Source organism: Salmo salar, chromosome 04, assembly GCF_965601325.2.
Source record: "Salmo salar chromosome 04, fSalSal1, whole genome shotgun sequence".
Classification (NCBI taxonomy): Eukaryota; Metazoa; Chordata; class Actinopteri; order Salmoniformes; family Salmonidae; genus Salmo; species Salmo salar.
The window spans coordinates 40,958,549-40,980,662 of NC_138294.1; the positions used below are offsets into that span (position 1 = coordinate 40,958,549).

Genomic DNA, 22,114 nt, shown 5'->3' on the forward strand with positions numbered 1-22,114 from the left:
AAGGATTCTACCCGAGTTCCCCCGATTGTCTCCGAAGTCTGCCGATTCACCTCGTCCCGAGCCGATGCAACTAGGCAGAGCTAGGCTGTCCCCAGCCGAACGTCTACACCAGCTTCTCACAGAGAGTTTCCTGTGTTGTGGAACTGCTGGTCATTTTGTGTCCTCCTGTCCACAAAAAGACCAGGCTCACGGGTAGTGGCGAGTACTCTGGTGGGCCATACAGAACTTTTCCTCTCCCCTTTCTCACACCCCTTTTCATGCCATCCTACTGTGGGGGAACCAGTCGAAATTTCTCTGGTTGTCTGAGCTGGGCATCCCCACTCAGCCCCTCTCCATTCTCATGGACGTTAGAGTGCTGGATGGGTGCATTATAGGCCGTTGCGGCTGTGGCATATTGCATACTTTTTACTAAATGCCATGTGCTAAATAGTATGTGACAAGGAGTAAATAGTATGCAGTTTAAGTATGTTGTACACTAGTATGGGTATCCGGACACTGACATTGGTGACACAACCTTGAGAATGAGTCACTCACTCCATCTGTCACACTACTTGCCCTGTGAAAACAAGGAGAGAAGAAAGATAGAACTAGCAGGATAACAGGTTTAAAATGAATCAGGATGTATATCTTGTGACTGGGACACTTTTGTGGTAGCATGCAGAAATAGTTTGGGAAGTGGAATCCAGTGAATCTGGGTTATCAACTGAAGGAACAAAATTATTAAAACACAAGGCTAATTTAGTCCTAGTCTATTGGCAGTGAGTCAAGACAAGTAAGAAGATGCATTGTCTTTTATGTGCGTTCCCTTCCTCCTCCCTCACCTAGCCCCCCCTCCCTGTCTCTTCACCTTGCCACGCCCCTCCTCCCTCTCACCTTACCCCTCCTCCCTCCTCCCTCTCTCCTCTCCCCTTCTCCCTCTCTCCTTACCTCGCCTCGCCTTTTGTCCATTGCAGTATACCTGGCCTGCCCGCCACCCGCCGCTCAACCTTAGCTGACCCCCAGCCTCTCACCCTTCCTCTTCCCTCCCTGCCCGTGCTCTGCCCTCCTCCAACCTCTGGAGGAATTCTGCCGTTGGGGTTTTTAATATTCCACGGCCCTGCGTGCCCTCAGATTTGGCTGCGCGGCGTTAACACAAGCTGACACCACAGATTAGCCGCAGACATCATGAATGCCGCGTCCCTTTTGTGCTACGTGGAGCCAGGCCAAAAGAGCCCGGGTCAGTTGGATAGACCAGCTTAGAAGACCTCAGAACAAATACAGCCCTCCTTAACCAGCACCAGGGAGGGTCTCTTTGGGGCCATGGTCAAAAGTAATGCACTAAATAGGGAATAGGGTGCCATTTGGGAAGCAATCCCGGTGAATGCCAGACTGACTACACCCTCCACTGGTGAAGCCATAATACAGTCATTTTACATAAAGGCAGGAGGAAAACTAACTCTGGTATATACACAGGACAAGGTGTTCAAGTTCATGGAAGTATCTTGAGAAGGTACAATCTTCTACCCAACAATGCTTTTACCCCACATAAACCATGGCGGTATGGTCAGACTTCAGACAAAAAATTGTTCTCAAAATGCAGACATTTCTCCATCTGCATGTTTCTCTGCCCAGAGTGGTGTGAAAATGTGGTCAAGTGGCGTACCCTGTTCTGTCTCTAATCCCTGATCTAGAGAGGGCAGGGGAGGCTTACAGGGGTATGGGGCAGCATGGGAACCCCTTAATTGAAGGGTGGGAAACCCCGCTGGGCCTGAAGCATGGAACTCAGACACGTGGCATTCTGTTGGTGGTCAGGGTTGCCGTGGTTACTCAGAAAACTTACCTTGATCCCTCAACCACTGGATTCTTGGCTGTTGTTGGAATACGTGACTGGGCGGTAGCGTGGGTGTGTGTATGTGTGTGAAAAAACGGTTGGCTGGTATGCCCTCACTCGTCTGAGTGGTCGGCCTTCACCTGCTAGTACACTTATGCTGACTTTGACTTGGGTTCTGACCCAACAAGATGTCCGATACGAACAAGGTGAATGCGTCTCCTTTCAGGGTTTTTATTCCCCCCCAATAATAAACCCACTGCAATTTACAGGTAGATGCACACACTACATTCCAGAGCATTCGTAATAATGTTTACACTAATAGTCCTACAGATAAAGTTATGACTTCACTCATTAAACAAATACTCACTGGCCTGAGTGGGCGGGTGTAGTTTCCAGACGCCTGTTTCCAAAAACTCTGATTGGTTGGAGATAGCAAGGCTATCCTTGTAAACCAAAATGTGTCTAATTGGTCGGCCTAAAGTGGTCAGGACATTGTGGCATGGTTGCCTGGAGGTTTTGTCTAGTTCCCGGTTTGTCCCGGGGCCGTCCTCGCCGACATTTTTAGGACGTTCTTGAGATGTTGTGTCACGGTCCCCTGGAGATTTTGTCTAGTTCATGGTTTGTCACAGGGATGTCTCCGAGGACGTTTTCAGGATGTTCCTGGGATGTTGTTTCATGGTCCCCGGAGGTTTTCTGGAGGTGAAAGAATCACACAGCTGTTTAGGCGAGGTGCTGGCAAGCAGAGTAGAACACTTGAAAAAGAAAAGGAGAGCCTCACACTAGGAGCTCAGATGGAATAATTTAATAACCAACGTTTCAACAGACAAGCTGTCTTCATCAGGGTATAATGACAAACACGTCGGGTCACCAATTTATATAGTTTAGAAGGACACACAGGTGTCTGTAATCAAGGCTGGGTGTGGCTTGATGTCATTGGTTGATTTACAGATATAAATAGAACATATAAAAGCATGAATGGAAAACAAACAATCATAGATACAATTTGGCCCTGGAGGCTTTGTCTTGTTCCTGGTTTGTCCGGTGATGTTCCTGAGGACGATTTTAGGACGTTCTGGGAATGTTGTGTCAAGGTCCCCTGGAGTTTTTTGTTTAGTACCCGGCTGATTCTACCTAAGGCACGGGCACCCTATTTTCATTACACATCACCCCTTGTTAATTTGCCAAGCCCATCAAGGCCCTGATTGGTGAACCACTGATCCATTCACAGGTCTTTGTCTGTTGGCAATGTTAGGGACACCAGACACACACAAAAAGTACTTTTAACCTTTTCATGCGTGAGTTCCAAAAATCTCTAACGGTCCCCCAGCACGAGTTTTTTTTAAAAATGTGTGATGTCAGAATGCGCACGCTGTTCCAAAATTGTATTGATATGCAACAGGACAGTTAACCCACACTGCCCTTGCTAATGTAAGACGAGGATTAACTCCATGAGTCAGACAAACTTCTCGCTTCGATGAGAGCCCAAACACTCCTCCAGTGTTTTCCCAGGTCAAGTATTCAGACATTTGGCATCTCCAGTCAGAACAAAACCTGCCCAAACTTTTTCCCCCTGGTGCATTTTCCATCTGGCGCCAGCGTTGCCTTTATTGTTGTTTTCCTTACTAATAATTACATTGTGTGCATTCCTATCTGTAACGGCTGTCTTCGTGAAGAGAGGACCAAGGCGCAGCAGGTTGCGTGCTCATCATTATATTTATTTTAAATAAAGACTGTGAACACGGAAAAACAATAAACCAAGAAACGACGACAGGAAACAGTTTAGCAGGCTATACACATAACAGCAGTGCTAAAGACAACTACCCACAATTAACAAACAAAACACATCCATTTATATATATGACTCTCAATCAAAGGCAACTACAAACACCTGCCTTCAATTGAGAGTCCAACACCCAATTACCTAACATAGAAATTTACTAAACTAGAAAGAACATAGAAATACAAAAACATAAAACATAACCCAAAACCCGGAAATAATAAATCAAACACCCTTCTAAACAAACCACCACCCCGAACCACATAAAACAAATACCCTCTGCCACGTCCTGACCAAACTACAATCACAAATAACCCCTATACTGGTCAGGACGTGACACTATCAGAGATAGTTAACTTCTCTAGGGCCGGCGGGACGAAATCGTTCCACCTACGTAACAGCCAGTGGAATCCTGTGGCGCGTTATTCAAATACCTTAGAAATGCTATTACTTCAATTTCTCAAACATATGACTATTTTACACCATTTTAAAGACAAGACTCTCATTAATCTAACCACACTGTCCGATTTCAAAAAGGCTTTACAACGAAAGCAAAACATTAGATTATGTCAGCAGAGTACCCAGCCAGAAATAATCAGACACCCATTTTTCAAGCTAGCATATAATGTCACAAAAACCCAGAAGACAGCTAAATGCAGCACTAACCTTTGATGATCTTCATCAGATGACAAACCTAGGACATTATGTTATACAATACATGGATGTTTTGTTCAATCAAGTTCATATTTATATCAAAAAACAGCTTTTTACATTAGCATGTGACGTTCAGAACTAGCATACCCCCCCGCAAACTTCCGGTGAATTTACTAAATTACTCACGATAAACGTTCACAAAAAGCATAACAATTATTTTAAGAATTATAGATACAGAACTCCTCTATGCACTCGATATGTCCGATTTTAAAATAGCTTTTCGGTGAAAGCACATTTTGCAATATTCTCAGTAGATAGCCCGGCATCACAGGGCTAGCTATTTAGACACCCAGCAAGTGTAGCACTCACCAAAGTCAGATTTACTATAAGAAAAATGTTATTACCTTTGGTGTTCTTCGTCAGAATGCACTCCCAGGACTTCTACTTCAATAACAAATGTTGGTTTGGTCCCAAATAATCCATTGTTATATCCAAATAGCGGCGTTTTGTTCGTGCGTTCAAGACACTATCCGAAAGGGTAAAGAAGGGTGACGAGCATGGCGCATTTCGTGACAAAAAACGTCTAAATATTCCATTACCGTACTTTGAAGCATGTCAACCGCTGTTTAAAATCCATTTTTATGCCATTTTTCTCGTAAAAAAGCGATAATATTCTGACCGGGAATCTGCATTTAGGTAAACAGACGAAAGAAAATAAAGCATGGGGTCGACTCGGGCACGCGCCTAAGCCCATTGTCCTCTGATCGGCCACTTGCCAAAAGCGTAAATGTGTTTCAGCCTGGGGCTGCCTCGATATCATTCAGCTTTTCCCGGGCTCTGAGAGCCTATGGGAGCCGTAGGAAGTGTCACGTAACAGCAAAGATCCTCAGTCTTCAATAAAAAGAGCCAAATTGAACAACAACTTGTCAGACAGGCCACTTCCTGTATGGAATCTTCTCAGGTTTTTGCCTGCCATATGAGTTCTGTTATACTCACAGACACCATTCAAACAGTTTTAGAAACTTTAGGGTGTTTTCTATCCAAAGCCAATAATTATATGCATATTCTAGTTACTGGGCAGGAGTAGTAACCAGATTAAATCGGGTACGTTTTTTATCCGGCCGTGTCAATACTGCCCCCTACCCCCAACAGGTTAAGCACACACTCACACACACTTTGGTTACATACAATGGATCTTGATTGGATTGATAATTGGACTTGGAATAGCAGTAGTGAACTGTTGTGGTTCTATATGGCAAAGATATGCACAGCATACAAACAGTATTAGTAAGATGTTTTAACTCCGCAATATAAATAGGTTATATACATGAAATAATGGCATATGGCATTACAGTTATAGCACAACTATAAAGGGCTATAAACAGAGCAGCATAAACATTAACCTAAACATTCACATATCGCTGAAGAGAGATAAACTTATTACTGAGATAGACAAGAGAAGATTTATGACTCCCTCTGACCTGGTGCAGCTCTGAATCTGCCAGGCTGAGATCTTATCAGATCTGCCTGGGTGTAACAGAGTCATAAATCACTCTGTGCATGCAAGCTCCCGAGATCCATCATTGAAACTTTTTTCGAAGCTTCCAGAAGTTCGCACATGATAGCGCAATAAAACACTCTAGCAAAGGCCACTATGAAAAGCACTGCGGTAGCCTGCACATATACAAGTCTGGTACTGGTACTTAATGAATTATAATCGCACAGCACTGCGGTAGTGTGCACATATGAAAGGCTGGTACTGGTGCTTAATTATAATTGCACATATATAATAAACCAGCTACAATTTACAGGTAGATGTACGCACAACATTCCAGAGCATTCTTAATAATGTTCACACTAACAATCCTTAGAATAAAGTTACTCCTTCACTCCTCAGACTACGATTAGTCTCTGGCCTGAGTGAGCTGGTGCTGTGTCCAGATGTACATTTCCAAGCGCTCTGATTGGTTGGGATAGCAGGGCTATTATGGGTGAGTGACAACTAAGGTAGGCTGAGGAGCTAAACGAATGGGACAAAAGTATGTGGACACCACTTCAAATTAGTGGATTTGCCTATATCAGCCACACCCGTTGCTGACAGGTGTATAAAATTGAGCACATGGCCATGCAATCTCCATAGACAAACATTGGCAGTAGAATGGTCTTACTGAAGAACTCAAAGTGGCACCGCCATAGGATGCCACATTTACAACAAGTCAGCTTGTGAAATTCCTGCCCTGCCCCGGTCAACTGTAAGTGCTGTTATTGTGAAGTGGAAAAGCCTAGGATAGACAACTGCTCAGCCGAAAAGTGGTAGGTCACACAAGCTCACATAACGGGGCCGCCGAGTGATGAAAAGCGTAGCGCGTAAAAATTGTCTGTCCTCGGTTGCAACAGTCAATACTGAGTTCCAAACTTCCTCTGGAAGCAATGTCAGCACAAGAACTGTTCGTTGGGAGCTTCATGAAATGGGTTTCCATGGCCGAGCAGCCGGTCACAAGCCTAAGATCACCATGGGCAATGCCAAGAGTGGGCTGGAGTGGTGTTAAGCTTGCCTCCATTGGAAATGGTTTGTCGAGATCGGTGTGGAAAGATCTTGACTGGCCTGCACAGAACCCTGGCCTTAACCCCATCGAACACCTTTGGAATGAATTTCCAACCTCACTAATGCTCTTGTGCTCTTGTGGCTGAATGGAGCAAGTCCCCGCAGCAATGTTCCATCAGGTGGAAAGCCTTCCCAGAAGAGTGGAGGCTGTTTTAGCAGCAAAGGGGGGGATCAACTCCATATTAATGCCCATGATTTTGGAATGAGATGTTCGACAAGCAGGTGTCCATAGACTTTGGTCATGAAGTGTATTGACATCTGTTCATCTGTTGACTCTCTCTTTTTGCACAGGTGTTTATTGTGTATAGAACATCTACAGTACCTGCAAGAGAAACAGAGTTTACCTCTTCATTGTTTTATATGATGCCCTCCTAGACCTGCCACTTCACTGGGCAATTCACTGGCATGGCCTGTCATCATGTATGATTAGACAGAGAGAGGAGACAAGGAGGATGAGGAAGAGAAGAAGGAGGAGGAGGAAATAGGAGGAATCATGTATGGAAGTATAGAGTAACAGGAGAGGAAGAAATGAGGAATTGATGGAAAGGTACAGTAATGAGAGAAAAATGGGTGGGCTTTGAAGTGTTAAAGAGGTGTGGGGAGGGCGGGAATAAGGTAGGGAGGGCGTTGTGAGAACATGGTGTGGGGACGGGGGCGGAGGGGGGGGTGAAGACTGGGGAGGAGGAAGAACGGAAGCGGTTTGCGGATTTTGGAGAGTAATGAAAAGAGAAGGCAATCGAGTTCAACTAGATGAAAGAAGGGGGAGAAAAGAAAGGAAGGAAAAAACGGGGGGAAAGAGGAAAAATAGAATTGAGGGGGCCAGAGAGAGGAAAGAGGAAAGAGAGAACTCAGAGGTGGGAGAGATGGGAGAATGAGAGAGCTGCAATGCAGTGATACGCTCTCTTCCAACCAGCACACAGAAAAACATCCAGGCAGACACAAAACCCAGGCAGTTTGTTGTTCCCTTGAGCTAAATGATTATAACTAGCTAACATTGTCCATAACTGTGTTTAAAAAATAAAAAAAAAGAATTCACCTTTATTTAACCAGGTAGGCCAGTTGAGAACAAGTTCTCATTTACAACTGCGACCTGGCCAAGATAAAGCAAAGCAGTGCAACAAAAACAACAACACAGAGTTACACATGGGATAAACAAACGTACAGTCAATAACACAATATAAAAATTGTATTTACAGATGGGCTGTTTACAGATGGGCTGTGTACAGCTGCAGCGATCGGTAAGCTGCTCTGACAGCTGATGCTTAAAGTTAGTGAGGGAGATATAAGTCTCCAACTTCAGTGATTTTTGCAATTTGTTCCAGTCATTGGCGGCAGAGAACTGGAAGGAAAGGCGGCCAAAGTAGGTGTTGGCTTTGGGGATGACCAGTGAAACATACCTGCTGGAGCGCATGCTACGGGTGGGCGTTGCTATGGTGACCAGTGAGCTGACATAAGGCAGAGCTTTACCTAGCAAAAACTTATAGATGACCTGGAGCCAGTGGGTTTGGTGACGAGTATGTAGCGAGGACCAGCCAACGAGAGCATACAGGTCGCAGTGGTGGGTAGTATATAGGGCTTTGGTGACAAAAGGTCAGTGGCGGTCAGTGCCGTAATATAAGGGAGGACGATAATTATTTTCATGAGAATGGCCTTATTTCTATTATGCCATGTTGGATGACTGTCATTCATATTCCATTCACCCAGTTCAATGTATGGTTGCTACAACCTATGAATGAAAGTTTACAATGTAGGAGCACACAGGTCGAGAGAAAAATTAGAGGTGACAGACTGACACATGGGCAGACAGTGACATTCAATACCGCCATGCACACACTCTTGCCTGCATCTAGCTAATATAGGTTGTTATCCTTAGTCCAACAGTTGCAAACACGTTTCTATTGGACAAATGCAGCTATGTTTATCCCCGTTTTGTTCCATTTGCTTCTATTTAAGAAATATTTTTCAACAGAATCGGCGGAATGAATACACCCCTGACCACACGTAAACACAGTTCACTTTCATAACAGCCACGTTGTATTTCTATGTGCTCTCCTCCTCTCACCTTGTCCCTTGGACTTCAATGCACAGCACATCAGCTGCATGTGACCAGGCGAAAAAACCTTTCCAAGCCAAACCGCTACACACAGCCTATATCATTGTCACCATATTAGCTAAAGTAACATCATAGTCAGCATAGCTAGTAGAATTAACATGTTAGTAAACCCGCTACAATCTTTCAGTAATGTTAGTGTAGTCAGTAAGTAGTTACACCGGTGAGCCCAGGTTGTAATAAATTAGTAAAACCAAAAGCTTACCTTGACTTGGAAGAGTTCAAGTGTTGTGTTGGACAGTCACAGCCAGCTAGCTAACATAGAATTAATCTGTTTGAGCAGGGTGATGCAGTAGGCTAAACTAGCTAGTTGCAATTGCTAGCTAAGTAAGTGAAACTGAATGTGAAAAAATTACGAAATCTCTCTCTCTATTTCTTTTTTGCTTCTCCTTCATTTTGTAAGAACTATAATTCTTCAAAACTGTTCAACTATTGTCTTTCTCTCTCTTTGAGTCAACTACTCACCACATGTTATGCACTGCAGTGCTAGGTAGCTTTAGCTTATGCTTTCAGTACTAGACTAATTCTCTGATCCTTCGATTGGGTGGACAAGTCAGTTCATGCTGAAAGAACTCTGATATGTTGGAGGACGTACTATGGAAGTTGTCATAATTACTGTGTGAGTCTATGGAAAGGGGTGAGAACCATGAGCCTCCTAGGTTTTGTATTGAAGTCAATGTACCCAGAGGAGGACGGAATATGTCTGTCCTCCGACTACACCATGGTGCTACCCTACAGAGTGCTGTTCAGGCTACTGTAGACCTTCTTTGCAAAATAGTGTGTTTTAATCAATTATTTGGTGACGGGATTATATTTATTGTAGTTTTATCTAAAATGGATAATTTTTTCATGTTTTACCATTTTTATTTTTATAAGATTTACTGAGAAGGATGGTCCCTTCCTCCTCTGAGGATCCTCCACTGCATTGAAGCTGGGTCGGAATGTCTTCCTGCCTTTCTTGTAGACTGGTGTTGGGAGGACCACTGGCAGAAGTCTTAACCTGTTAGGGCTAGGGGGCAGTATTGACACGGCTGGATAAAAAACTTACCCGATTTAATCTGGTCACTACTCCTGCCCAGTAACTAGAATATGCATATAATTATTGGCTTTGGATAGAAAACACCCTAAAGTTTCTAAAACTGTTTGAATGGTGTCTGTGAGTATAACAGAACTCCTATGGCAGGCCAAAACCTGAGAAGATTTCAAGCAGGAAGTGGCCTGTCTGAGAAGTAGTGTTTCATCTTGGCTCTTTTTATTGAAGACTCAGGATCTGTGCAATAACGTGACACTTCCTACGTCTTCCATAGGGTCTCAGAGCCCGGGAAAAAGTTGAACGATATCGAGGCAGGCTCTGGCTGAAACACTTTATCGCTTTTGGCAAGTGGCCACTCAGAGTACTATGGGCTTAGGCGCGTGCCCGCTTCGACCGAATGCTTTCTTTTCCTTTGTCTGTTTATCTAAACGCAGATTCCCGGTCGGAATATTATCGCTTTTTTATGAGAAAAATGGCATAAAAATTGATTTTAAACAGCGGTTGACATGCTTCGAAGTACGGTAATGGAATATTTCGAATTCTTTTGTCACGAATTGCGCCATGCTCGTCACCCTTATTTAGCCTTTAGGATAGTGTCTAGAACGCACGAACAAAACGCCGCTGTTTGGATATAACGATGGATTATTTTGGACCAAACCAACATTTGTTATTGAAATAGAAGTCCTGGGAGTTTCATTATCTGTTAATATGCCACATTTATTTATCCTATGGTTCTGACGTGTACACGGAGTACACTGTAAGAACGACCCATGTTCTGAATTCTGTCGCTGTACATTTCAAATGTGCTGAACACACAGCTATATTTACTACAGTACATCCGTCGTCGCTTGCTCATTAATGTCTTAATCGAAATTACGGATTGCCTCTCATCCACTTTTCATCACCTTTTGCCATAGTGAAATCAGAGGGTGCCAAATTCAAAATACAAAATTGTAATATTAAACATTCATGAAAATACAAGTGTCATACATGATCCTTTAGCTTCGAATCTTGGTAATTGAACTGCGTTGACAGATTTCAAAAAGGCTTTACGGCGAAAGCATAGCATTTGATTGTCTGAGGACAGCGCCTCACATTAGCATATTTTCCAAACCAGCCAAATAGCGATAAAATAAATCACTTACTTTTGAAGATCTTCCTCTGTTTGCAATCCTAGGGGTCCCAGCTACACAATGAATGGTCGTTTTGTGTGATAAAGTCCTTCTTTATATCCCAAAAACGCTGTTTAATTGGCTCCATTGAATTCAATAATCCAGTCCTTCAACATGCATACAAAGGATTCCAAAAAGTTACCAGCAAAGTTCATCCAAACGAGTCAAACGATGTTTTTTATTAATCTTCAGGTTGTCTAATATCTAAAGAAATTATAATATTTCAGACGGAGATTACTATGTTCAATAGCAAAGGAAAAGAACGAAGACCGCGCCCACATTCACGTGCGCAAAAAAGACTACTTTTGCCCTGGCACTCAACTTGGAAAGACTACAAATATTTCTTCATTGTTCAAAAGACAAGCTTAAAACTTTGTATAAAGACTGTTGACATCTACGGGAAGCCATAGGAACTGCAATCTGGGAGGCGGAAATTAGATCTTTCAATAGCATTGCATTGGAAGTCATTAGGAACTAAAAAAAAAAACATTTTCCGGATCGATTAACCTCGGGTTTTTGCCTGCTATATCAGTTTTGTTATACTCACAGACATTATTTTAACAGTTTTAGAAACTTCAGTGTTCTCTATCCAATTATACCAATTATATGCATATCTTAGCTTCTGGGCCTGAGTAACAGGCAGTTTACTTTGGGCACATCAGACAGGCGGAAATTCAGGAAACTAGCCTTACTCGCTGAGAGGTTACGCAAATCTGCCATATCAGCTATGTTTTTATGTTTTGTGGCTTTGCTGGCATGTATCCCACTTTTGTTTTTTTGCCCCACCAAGATGTACATGCTAAAATCGCCACTGTAGCTATGTAGCAATGAAATTGTCATCTGCGTTTGGATTTCATGACAAGGTAAAATATTAAGCCAGCTAGCTATGGTTGTTATTTCACTTCTGTGAAGTTGCTATATCTAGCTAATGAGTTCACTAGTTAACCAGTAGCACCTAAGTTAGCTAGCTAGTTGATTTGTCATGACACAAGTTGAAGCTGGAAATCATTTTTGGTGACACACTGGCAGCTATCAGATTTACAGAGAATTGAAATCTGCATTCATTTTGACATGACAAGTTAAATATCAAGCCAGCTAAAACTTTAGTGGAAGATACAGCTGTATAAAATAGCTACTGTGGCCATCGTTTGCTTTGACATCCAGGGGACAAACATGTATCTTGTTTTAAACATGTCTACCCATAGCTACTAATAATGTATTTGTTTATGAATTACAATGCATCCATAATATAGCCTCACATAGCTGATATAGGCTAAGTTCACTCATTTGCCATGATGCTTGATTAGCCTAATTGCTTGACTACAGACTAACTTCCCAATAACACCATGTATTCTTGTAGGCTGACTGTATTAGCCTAGTTTACATTAGGTTTGTTATGTACTGCTTATTGTTCTTCACTTTGCTGTGGGTGGGAGAAATCACTATGTCAGCTGAGACCCTCTCACAGGTGTTTTGTAAGACATAAGTAGAAAGTGAATTGTCTTGGATTCTCTCTTACCTCTCCTTACCTTCTACCTCTGTAGTATCTATGACCAGAGGAAAACTAATGAGAATGATGGCATACTGAAGAAGTTCTGTCCATCTCACCTGTAGTCCAGCTAGTCCAAAACAAACGACACAGCTAAAACACAATGAGTGAAACACACTTTTATTAATATTTTAAATGCTCTGACTCTTTCCTCGTATCTTTTCTCATGTCTGCCCTTCCCATCAGTGACCATGTCTGTCAGTGACCAGTGTGTTACCATGTTATAATTCCAGTGTATAATATAACGGATAATATAATTCCAGTGTAATATTCGCTCTCAATGTCACTCTTTTCCTACTATTTCTCCCTCTCTATTTCTCCATCTCACAGTGAAGGGGGTGAATTTCAATGGCCCTAGGAGTGAGTTTGTGGTCAGTGGCAGCACAGTCGCTGCCACTAACCACAAACTCTGCTTGCATAGTCCAGTTCATGGAGGGAGACATAGGAGTGGTGAGGGAGAGGGAGGGATGGTGGGTGTTAAGATGAATATATGATGATAAAAAGGACCTCGCTGCTTGAGGAAATGGGCGGGCACAAGTAATACCCTGAAATAAAACTATATAGTATCAGTTTCACAGTTTTATTCTCACTCACTAATCTCAATCTGTCACTTCACTCTTCTTCAAATAACAGGTGTGCCTTGTTAAAAGTTAATTTATGGAATTTCTTTCCTTCTTCATGAGTTTGAGCCATTTAGTTGTGTTGTGAAAAGGTAGGGGTGGTATACAGAAGATATCCCTATTTGGAAAAAGACCAAGTCCATTTTATTGCAAGCTCAAATAAGCAAAGAGAAACGACAGTACATCATGACTTTAAGACATGAAGGTAAGTCAATCCGGAACATTTCAAGAACTTTCAACGTTTCTTCAAGTGCAGTCGCAAAAACCATCAAGCGCTTATGATGAAACGGGCTCTCATGAGGACCGCCACAGGAAAGGAAGACCCAGAGTTACCTCTGCTACAGAGGATCAGTTCATTAGAGTTACCAGCCAAATAAATGCTTCACAGAGTTCAAGTAATAGACACATCTCAACATTTACTGTTAGGCCAGCATGGTCAAATTTCTGCAAAGAAACCACTACTAAAGGACACCAATAATAAAAGACTTCCTTGGGCCAAGAAATATGAGCAATGGACATTAGACTGGTGGAAATCTGTCCTTTGGTCTGAAGAGTCCAAATTTGAGATTTTTGGGTCCAACCGCCGTGTGTTTGTGCGATGCAGAGTAGGTGAACGGATGATCTCCGCATGTGTAATTCCCACCGTGAAGCACGGAGGAGGCGTGATGATGTGGGGTGTTTGCTGGTGACACTGTCTGTGATTTATTTAGAATTCAAGGCACACTTAACCAGCATGGCTACCACAGCATTCTGCAGTGATACGCCATCCCATCTGGTTTGCGCTTAGTGGGACTATCATTCGTTTTTCAACAGGACAATGACTCAACACACCTCCAGGCTGTGTAAGGGCTGTTTGACCAAGAAGGAGAGTGATGGAGTGCTGCATCAGATGACCTGGCCTCCACAATCACCCGACCTCAACCCAATTGACATGGTTTGGTATGAGTTGGACCACAGAGTGAAGGAAAAGTAGCCAACAAGTACTCAACATGTGTGGGAACTCCTTCAAGACTGTTGGAAAAGCATTCCAGGTGAAGCTGGTTGAGAGAATGCCAAGAGTGTGCAAATCTGTCATCAAGGTAAAGGGTGATTGCTTTGAAGAATCTCAAATATAAAATATATTTTTTGGTTTTTACTTGATTCCATATATGTTATTTCATAGTTTTGATGTCTTCACTACATTTCTACAATGTAGAAAATAGTAAAAATAAAGAAAAATCCTTGAATGGGTAGGTGTGTCCAAACTTATGACAGGTTCTGTCAAATGACATGTTTTTTTCGAGTATATCTGAAGTATACTATAATATCATTACACCTCAACACACTTAAGGATCTTACCCTTTTTTTCAATTTTCGCCTAAAATGACATGCCCAAATCTAACTGCCTGTAGCTCAGGACCTGAAGCAAGGATATGCATATTCTTGATAGGAAACACTTTGAAGTTTGTGGAAATGTGAAATTAATGTAAGAGACTAAACACATTAGATCTGGTTAAAGATAATTCAAAGAAAAATATGTTTTTTGTTATTGTATTGTTCCACCATCTGGAACAACCGTCTGGGTAGCCATTTTACTAGATATTCAGGAGTCTTATGGCTTGGGGGTAAAAGCTGTTTAGAAGCCTCTTGGACCTAGACTTGATGCTCCGGTACCGCTTTCTGTGTGGTAGCAGAAAGAAGAGTTTATGACTACGGTGGCTGGAGTCTTTAACAATTTTTAGGGCCTTCCTCTGACACCGCCTGGTATAGAGGTCCTGGATGGCAGGAAGCTTGGCCCCAGTGATGTACTGGGCCGTTCGCACTACCCTCTGTAGTGCCTTGTGGTCGGAGGCTGAGCAGTTGCAATACCAGGTAGTGATGCAACCAGTCAGGATGCTCTCGATGGGGCAGCTATAGAACCTTTTGAGGATCTGAGGACCCATGCCAAATCTTTTCAGTCTCCTGGGGGGGGAATAGGTTTTGTCATGGGCGCTTCACGACTGTCATGGTGTGCTTGGACCATGTTAGTTTGTTAGTGACGTCTCAACCTGCTCCACTGAAGCCCCGTCAATGAGAATGGGGGTGTGCTTGGTCCTCTTTTTCCTGTAGTCCACAATCCTCTCCTTTGTCTTGATCACATTGAGGGAGAGGTTGTTGTCCTGGCACCACACGGCCAGGTCTCTGACCTCCTCCCTATAGGCTGTCTCGTTGTTGTCGGTGAACAGGCCTACCACTGTTGTTTCATCGGCAAATTTAACAATGGTGTTGGAGTCGTGCCTGGCCGTGCAGTCATGAGTGAACAGGGAGTACAGGAGGGGGCTGAGCACACACCCCTGAGGGGCCCCTGTGTTGTTGCCTACTCTTACCACCTGGGGGCAGCCCGTCAGGAAGTCCAGGATCCAGTTGCAGAGGGAGGTGTTTAGTCCCAGGGTCCTTAGCTTATTGATGAGCTTTGAGGGCACTATGGTGTTGAACGCTGAGCTATTGTCAATGAATAGCATTCTCACATAGGTGTTCCTTTTGTCCAGGTGGGAAAGGGCAGTGTGGAGTGCAATAAAGACTGCATCATCTGTGGATCTGTTGGGGCAGTATGCAAATTGGAGTAGGTCTAGGGTTTCTGGGATAATGATGTTGATGTGAGCCATGACCAGCCTTTAAAAGCACTTCATGGCTACAGACGTGAGAACTACGGGTCGGTAGTCATTTAGGCAGGTTACCTTAGTGTTCTTGGGCACAGGTACTATGGTGGTCTGCTTAAAACATGTTGGTATTACAGACTCGGACAGGGAGAGGTTGAAAATGTCAGTGAAGACACTTGCTAGTTGGTCAGCACATGCTCGCCGTACAGGTCCTGGTGTTCCGTCTGGCCCTGCAGCCTTGTGAATGTTGACCTGTCTAAAGGTCTTACTCACATCGGCTGTGGAGAGGGTGATCACACAGTCTTCCAGTATAGCTGGTGCTCTCATGCATGTTTCAGTGTTATTTGCCTCGAAGCGAGCATAGAAGTAGTTTAGCTCGTCCGGTAGGCTTGTGTCACTGGGCAGCTCTCGGCTGTGCTTCCCTTTATAGTCTGTAATGGTTTGCAGGCCCTGCCACATCCGACGGGCATCAGAGCTACTCGATCTTAGTCATGTTTGCTTGCAGAATTGAGGGAAGTGGGTTATTTGATAATCCAACTTCTCAGCAGGCAGCCCGCTCTCCGGCCTCTCTTTCTCCGCCTCCTCTTCACGCAGGTCACGGGGCTCTGGGCCTGTTCCCGAGGGAGCCGTATATATCCTCCGCCTCGGACTCGTCATAGTCGTGAAAGATTTGACCGAGACGCATGCTGACAGAAAGATGCATCAATCTCAGTTAAAGCATCCTAGCGAAACTGTGCCTCTCTGTCTCAGTATGTGTAGACCATGTATCTGATGTTGTCTGGACCGAAAGAGTATGGCATGTCATACTATTTCTGGCCAGACAGCATGAGATACATGGGCTACATATAAAGGGGCGCTGTTTTGCTCGCTTGGATGCTTTCTATGGTGATAAACGTTCAGTGGAGAGGAAGAGGCGAAGCAATAAGGCTCTCGCCCAAATCTATCTAGTATAAGCCCAATGCGTTTCTATGGGAATAATATGCAGATCTAAGCTTGTCGCCTCCTTCCTGCCTTTGGGACATGACTACCATTGTTAGGGTGGAGACATTATCGTCTTGTCATTATATACAGATCTATGGTTTAAACCGCTTGTGAATTGGAAAAGAAAGTTGGATGCTGGATTGCCCTAAAGTGAATTTATGTTTAGCCAAAATTATATAATTAATTCAATAAAATCATTCAAAAATCTCCACCAGGGAGCATGACTTAGCCACAGAGGATCACTAGCTTCTGTTAAAAAAATAGCTGTTGATTGTTCCAAATCACAATTGTTTTTGGGAAGCCCTCAATTTTGGTAGTGCGCGTGACTATAGGTCTAGCTGATGAGTTGCAGCTATCAGTGAAAAGCGTCAAAAATATGTGTGAAGATAATGTTTTTTGAGTATAATTTAAAACGTTGAATCAAGATGAAGGGAAGGGAGGTGTGTTGAAGATATGGTGCGTCTTCAGAATGCATGCATACTGTATGTAGGAAAGTGCCGATTTGGGAATGTCTTATTTCTGATTGTCTTAATTAACGCACCATGTACACCACAAATTTTTCATTCGCCTCACACAAGTCAACAAAGTGTATATATTTTTTCTTACGGATGATAGTTCCTCATTATTTGAAAAATATTCCGGCCTCCATAATCACCAAGCCTCAGTGTGAAAGATCTAAATATAATGATCTTATGATCCCATATATCCAGTGGAAACGACATTTCTGTCTCGAGCTCACTGCCGAATGATACTTTGATACAATGTTGAACTTCACTACCAATAGCTCATGTCAAGACAGATGGAAAGGGAGGCAGACAAGCGGAGAAGAGAGATGAATGTGATTGAAAGAACCAGAATTTTCATCAGGATATTTTCTACTGTGTCACGTCCTGACCAGTGAAAGAGGTCATTTGCCATAGTAGATTGGTCAGGGCGTGGCATGAGGGTTTGTTTTGAATGTATTTTGGGTTTTCTGTTTCTATGTGGGTTTGTTCTAGTTGTCATTTTCAATGTGTTGGTTTTCATGATCGGCCGGGTATGGTTTCCAATCAGAGGCAGGTGTCTTTCGTTGTCTCTGATTGGAAGCCATACTTAGGCAGCCTGTTTTTCCTTTGGGGTTGTGGGTAGTTGTTTTCCGTTCTGGTCGTTTTTGTTATTTTGTAGTGTCTTCGTTAAAATTATTGAAAATGAGCACTATCCACGCTGCGTCTTGGTCTCCATTCATCAACCGCTGTGACATACTGTTTTTATTTGTCGGCTTTAGGCCTATGTATTTTACTTAGTTGATGGGCCTACTGCTGCATTGGCCTATAGGCTATCTCTGAGTTACACTACCGCTCAAAAGTTTGGGGTCACTTAGAAATGTCCTTGTTTTTGTCCATTAAAATAACATCAAATTGATCAGAAATACAGTGTAGACATTGTTAATGTTGTAAATTACTATTGCAGCTGGAAACGGCAGATTTTTTTTAATGGAATATCTACATAGGCATACAGAGGCCCATAATCAGCAACCATCACTCCTGTGTTCCAATGGCACGTTGTGTTAGCTAATCCAAGTTCATTTTAAAAGGCAAATTGATCATTAGAAAACCATTTTGCAATTATGTTAGCACAGCTGAAAACTGTTGTTCTAATTAAAGAAGCAATAAAACTGGCCTTCCTTAGACTAGTTGAGTATCTGGAGCATCAGCATTTGTGGGTTCGATTACAGGCTCAAAATGGCCTTCTAGGCAGAGTTGATAAAAAAAAGCCATATCTCAGACTGGGCAACAAAAAAAAAAAAGATGAAGATGGGCAAAAGAACACAGACACAGGAAATCTGCCTAGAAGGCCAGCATCCCGGAGTCGCCTCTTCACAATGGATCACAGTGTATCAATGAGTCCATATGGCAGAGGCTAGTGCTCTCTCCATAGTTGAATTTGATCTTTTAGATTTTTATCATTTTACTTCAGATTTGTATGATTAACCAAATGACAATGATTTTGAGAAACGAACACGTTTTTATTAAAATAAAACTGTTCCATGAAAATGGGTATATATTAATATTCATAACTGGCACGTACAGTGCATTCGGAAAGTATTCAGACCCCTTGACTTTTTCCACATTTTGTTACATTACAGCCTTATTCTAAAATGTAATACATAAATACAAATTCACATCAATCTATACACAATACCCCATAATGACAAATCGAAAACATGTTTTTATATAATTCTGAAAATGTATAAAAAATTTAAAACAGAAATACCTTATTTACATAAGTATTCAGACCCTTTGCTATATGGCTCGAAATTGAGCTCAGGTGCACCCTGTTTCCATTGATCATCCTTGAGATGTTTCTACAACTTGATTGGAGTCCACCTGTGGTAAATTCAATTGATTAGACATGACTTGGAAAGGCACACACCTGTCAATATACTGTCCCACAGTTGGCAGTGCATGTCAGAGCAAAAACCAAGCCATGAGGTCAAAGGAATTGTTCGTAAACGTCCGAGACAGGATTGTGTTGAGGCACATATACAGTGAGGGAAAAAAGTATTTGATCCCCTGCTGATTTTGTACGTTTGCCCACTGACAAAGAAATGATCAGTCTATAATTTTAATGGTAGGTTTATTTGAACAGTGAGAGACAGAATAAAAACAAAAAAGTCCAGAAAAACACATGTCAAAAATGTTATAAATTGATTTGCATTTTAATGAGGGAAATAAGTATTTGACCCCCCTCTCAATCAGAAAGATTTCTGGCTCCCAAGTGTCTTTTATACAGGTAACGATCTGAGATTAGGAGCACACTCTTAAAGGGAGTGCTCCTAATCTCAGCTTGTTACCTGTATAAAAGACACCTGTCCACAGAAGCAATCAATCAATCAGATTCCAAACTCTCCACCATGGCCAAGACCAAAGAGCTCTCCAAGGATGTCAGGGACAAGATTGTAGACCTACACAAGGCTGGAATGGGCTACAAGACCATCGCCAAGCAGCTTGGTGAGAAGGTGACAACAGTTGGTGCGATTATTCGCAAATGGAAGAAACACAAAAGAACTGTCAATCTCTCTCGGCCTGGGGCTCCATGCAAGATCTCACCTCGTAGAGTTGCAATGATCATGAGAACGGTGAGGAATCAGCCCAGAACTACACAGGAGGATCTTGTCAATGATCTCAAGGCAGCTGGGACCATAGTTACCAAGAAAACAATTGATAACACACTACGCCGTGAAGGACTGAAATTCTGCAGCGCCCGCAAGGTCCCCCTGCTCAAGAAAGCACATATACATGCCCGTCTGAAGTTTGCCAATGAACATCTGAAAGATTCAGAGGACAACTGGATGAAAGGGTTGTGGTCAGATGAGACCAAAATGGAGCTCTTTGGCATCAACTCAACTCACTGTGTTTGGAGGAGGAGGAGGAATGCTGCCTATGACCCCAAGAACACCATCCCCACCGTCAAACATGGAGGTGGAAACATTATGCTTTGGGGGTGTTTTCTGCTAAGGAGACAGGACAACTTCACCACATCAATGGGAGAATGGGCATTGAAAATGTGTCTTGGATGGGTATTCCAACATGACAATGACCCAAAACACACAGCCAAGGCAACAAAGGAGTGGCTCAAGAAGAAGCACATTAAGGTCCTGGAGTAGCCTAGCCAGTCTCCAGACTTTAATCCCATAGAAAATCTGTGGAGGGAGCTGAAGGTTCGAGTTGCCAAACGTCAGCCTCGAAACTTTAATGACTTGGAGAAGATCTGCAAAGAGGAGTGGGACAAAATCCTTCCTGAGATGTGTGCAAACCTGGTGGCCAACTACAAGAAACGTCTGACCTCTGTGATTGCCAATAAGGGTTTTGCCACCAAGTACTAAGTCATGTTTTGCAGAGGGGTCAAATACTTATTTCCCTGATTAAAATGCAAATAATTTTATAACATTTTTGACATGCGTTTTTCAGGATGTTTTTGTTGTTATTCTGGCTTTACAAAGGCTTTACAACGAAAGCAAAACATTAGATGTTCAAATAAACCTACCATTAAAATTATCGACTGATAATTTCTTAGTCAGTGGGCAAACATACAAAATCAGCAGGGGATCAAATACTTTTTTTCTCTCACTGTATGGGTAAGGGTAACAAAAATGTTTTCAGCATTGAAGGTCCCCAAGAAAACAGTGCCTCCATCATTCTTAACCTCTATGGGCTAGGATTACAGCCAGTGTAATCCCGTGGCGCGATATTCAAATACCTCAAAAATGCAAAAACTTCAATTTCTCAAACATATGACTATTTTACACCATTTTAAAGACAAGACTCTCGTTAATCTAACCACACTGTCCGATTTCAAAAAGGCTTTACAACGAAAGCAAAACATTAGATTATGTCAGCAGAGTACCCAGCCAGAAATAATCAGACACCCATTTTTCAAGCTAGCATATAATGTCACATAAACCCAAACCACAGCTAATTGCAGCACTAACCTTTGATGATCTTCATCAGATGACAACCCTAGGACATTATGTTATACAATACATGCATGTTTTGTTCAATCAAGTTCATATTTATATCAAAAACCAGCTTTTTACATTAGCATGTGACTAGCATGTGACTAGTCAATACTGCCCCCTAGCCCTAACAGGTTAACCTGTTGGGGCTAGGGGGCAGTATTTTCCCGGCTGGATAAAAAAACGTACCGATTTAATCTGGTTACTAATCCTACCCAGTAACTAGAATATGCATATACTTATTATATATGGATAGAAAACACCCTAAAGTTTCTAAAACTGTTTGAATGGTGTCTGTGAGTATAACAGAACTCATTTGGCAGGCAAAACCCTGAGACATTTTCTGACAGGAAGTGGATACCTGATGTGTTGAATTACCTTTAAGCCTATGCCATTGAAACACACAGGGGTTGATTAATGTTTTGGCACTTCCTATTGCTTCCACTAGATGTCACCAGCCTTTACAAAGTGTTTTGAGTCTTTTACTGTGAGATCTGACCGAACAAGAGCCATGGAACGGTGATGGCCGATTAGACTCTGGCGCGCGAGTTCATGTTGGGTACCCTCGTTCCAATACGTTATAAAAGAGAATGCATTCGTCCACCTTGAATATTATTCATGTTCTGGTTAAAAAAGGCACTAATGATTTATGCTATACAACGTTTGACATGTTTGAACGAACGTAAATAT

The 22,114-nt window shown here is 42.6% G+C and overlaps 1 long non-coding RNA gene across 1 annotated transcript in view; it reads right to left on the bottom strand.

Moving 5' to 3' along the window:
- Positions 1-2,031: 2,031 nt before the first annotated feature.
- LOC106602998 (uncharacterized) overlaps positions 2,032-22,114 on the bottom strand; it is a 31,888-nt gene continuing 11,805 nt past the window's right edge. Inside the window, exon 4 of the long non-coding RNA XR_001328338.3 lies at positions 2,032-2,503. This is a non-coding gene — a long non-coding RNA (uncharacterized LOC106602998). The remainder of the gene's footprint in view (positions 2,504-22,114) is intronic.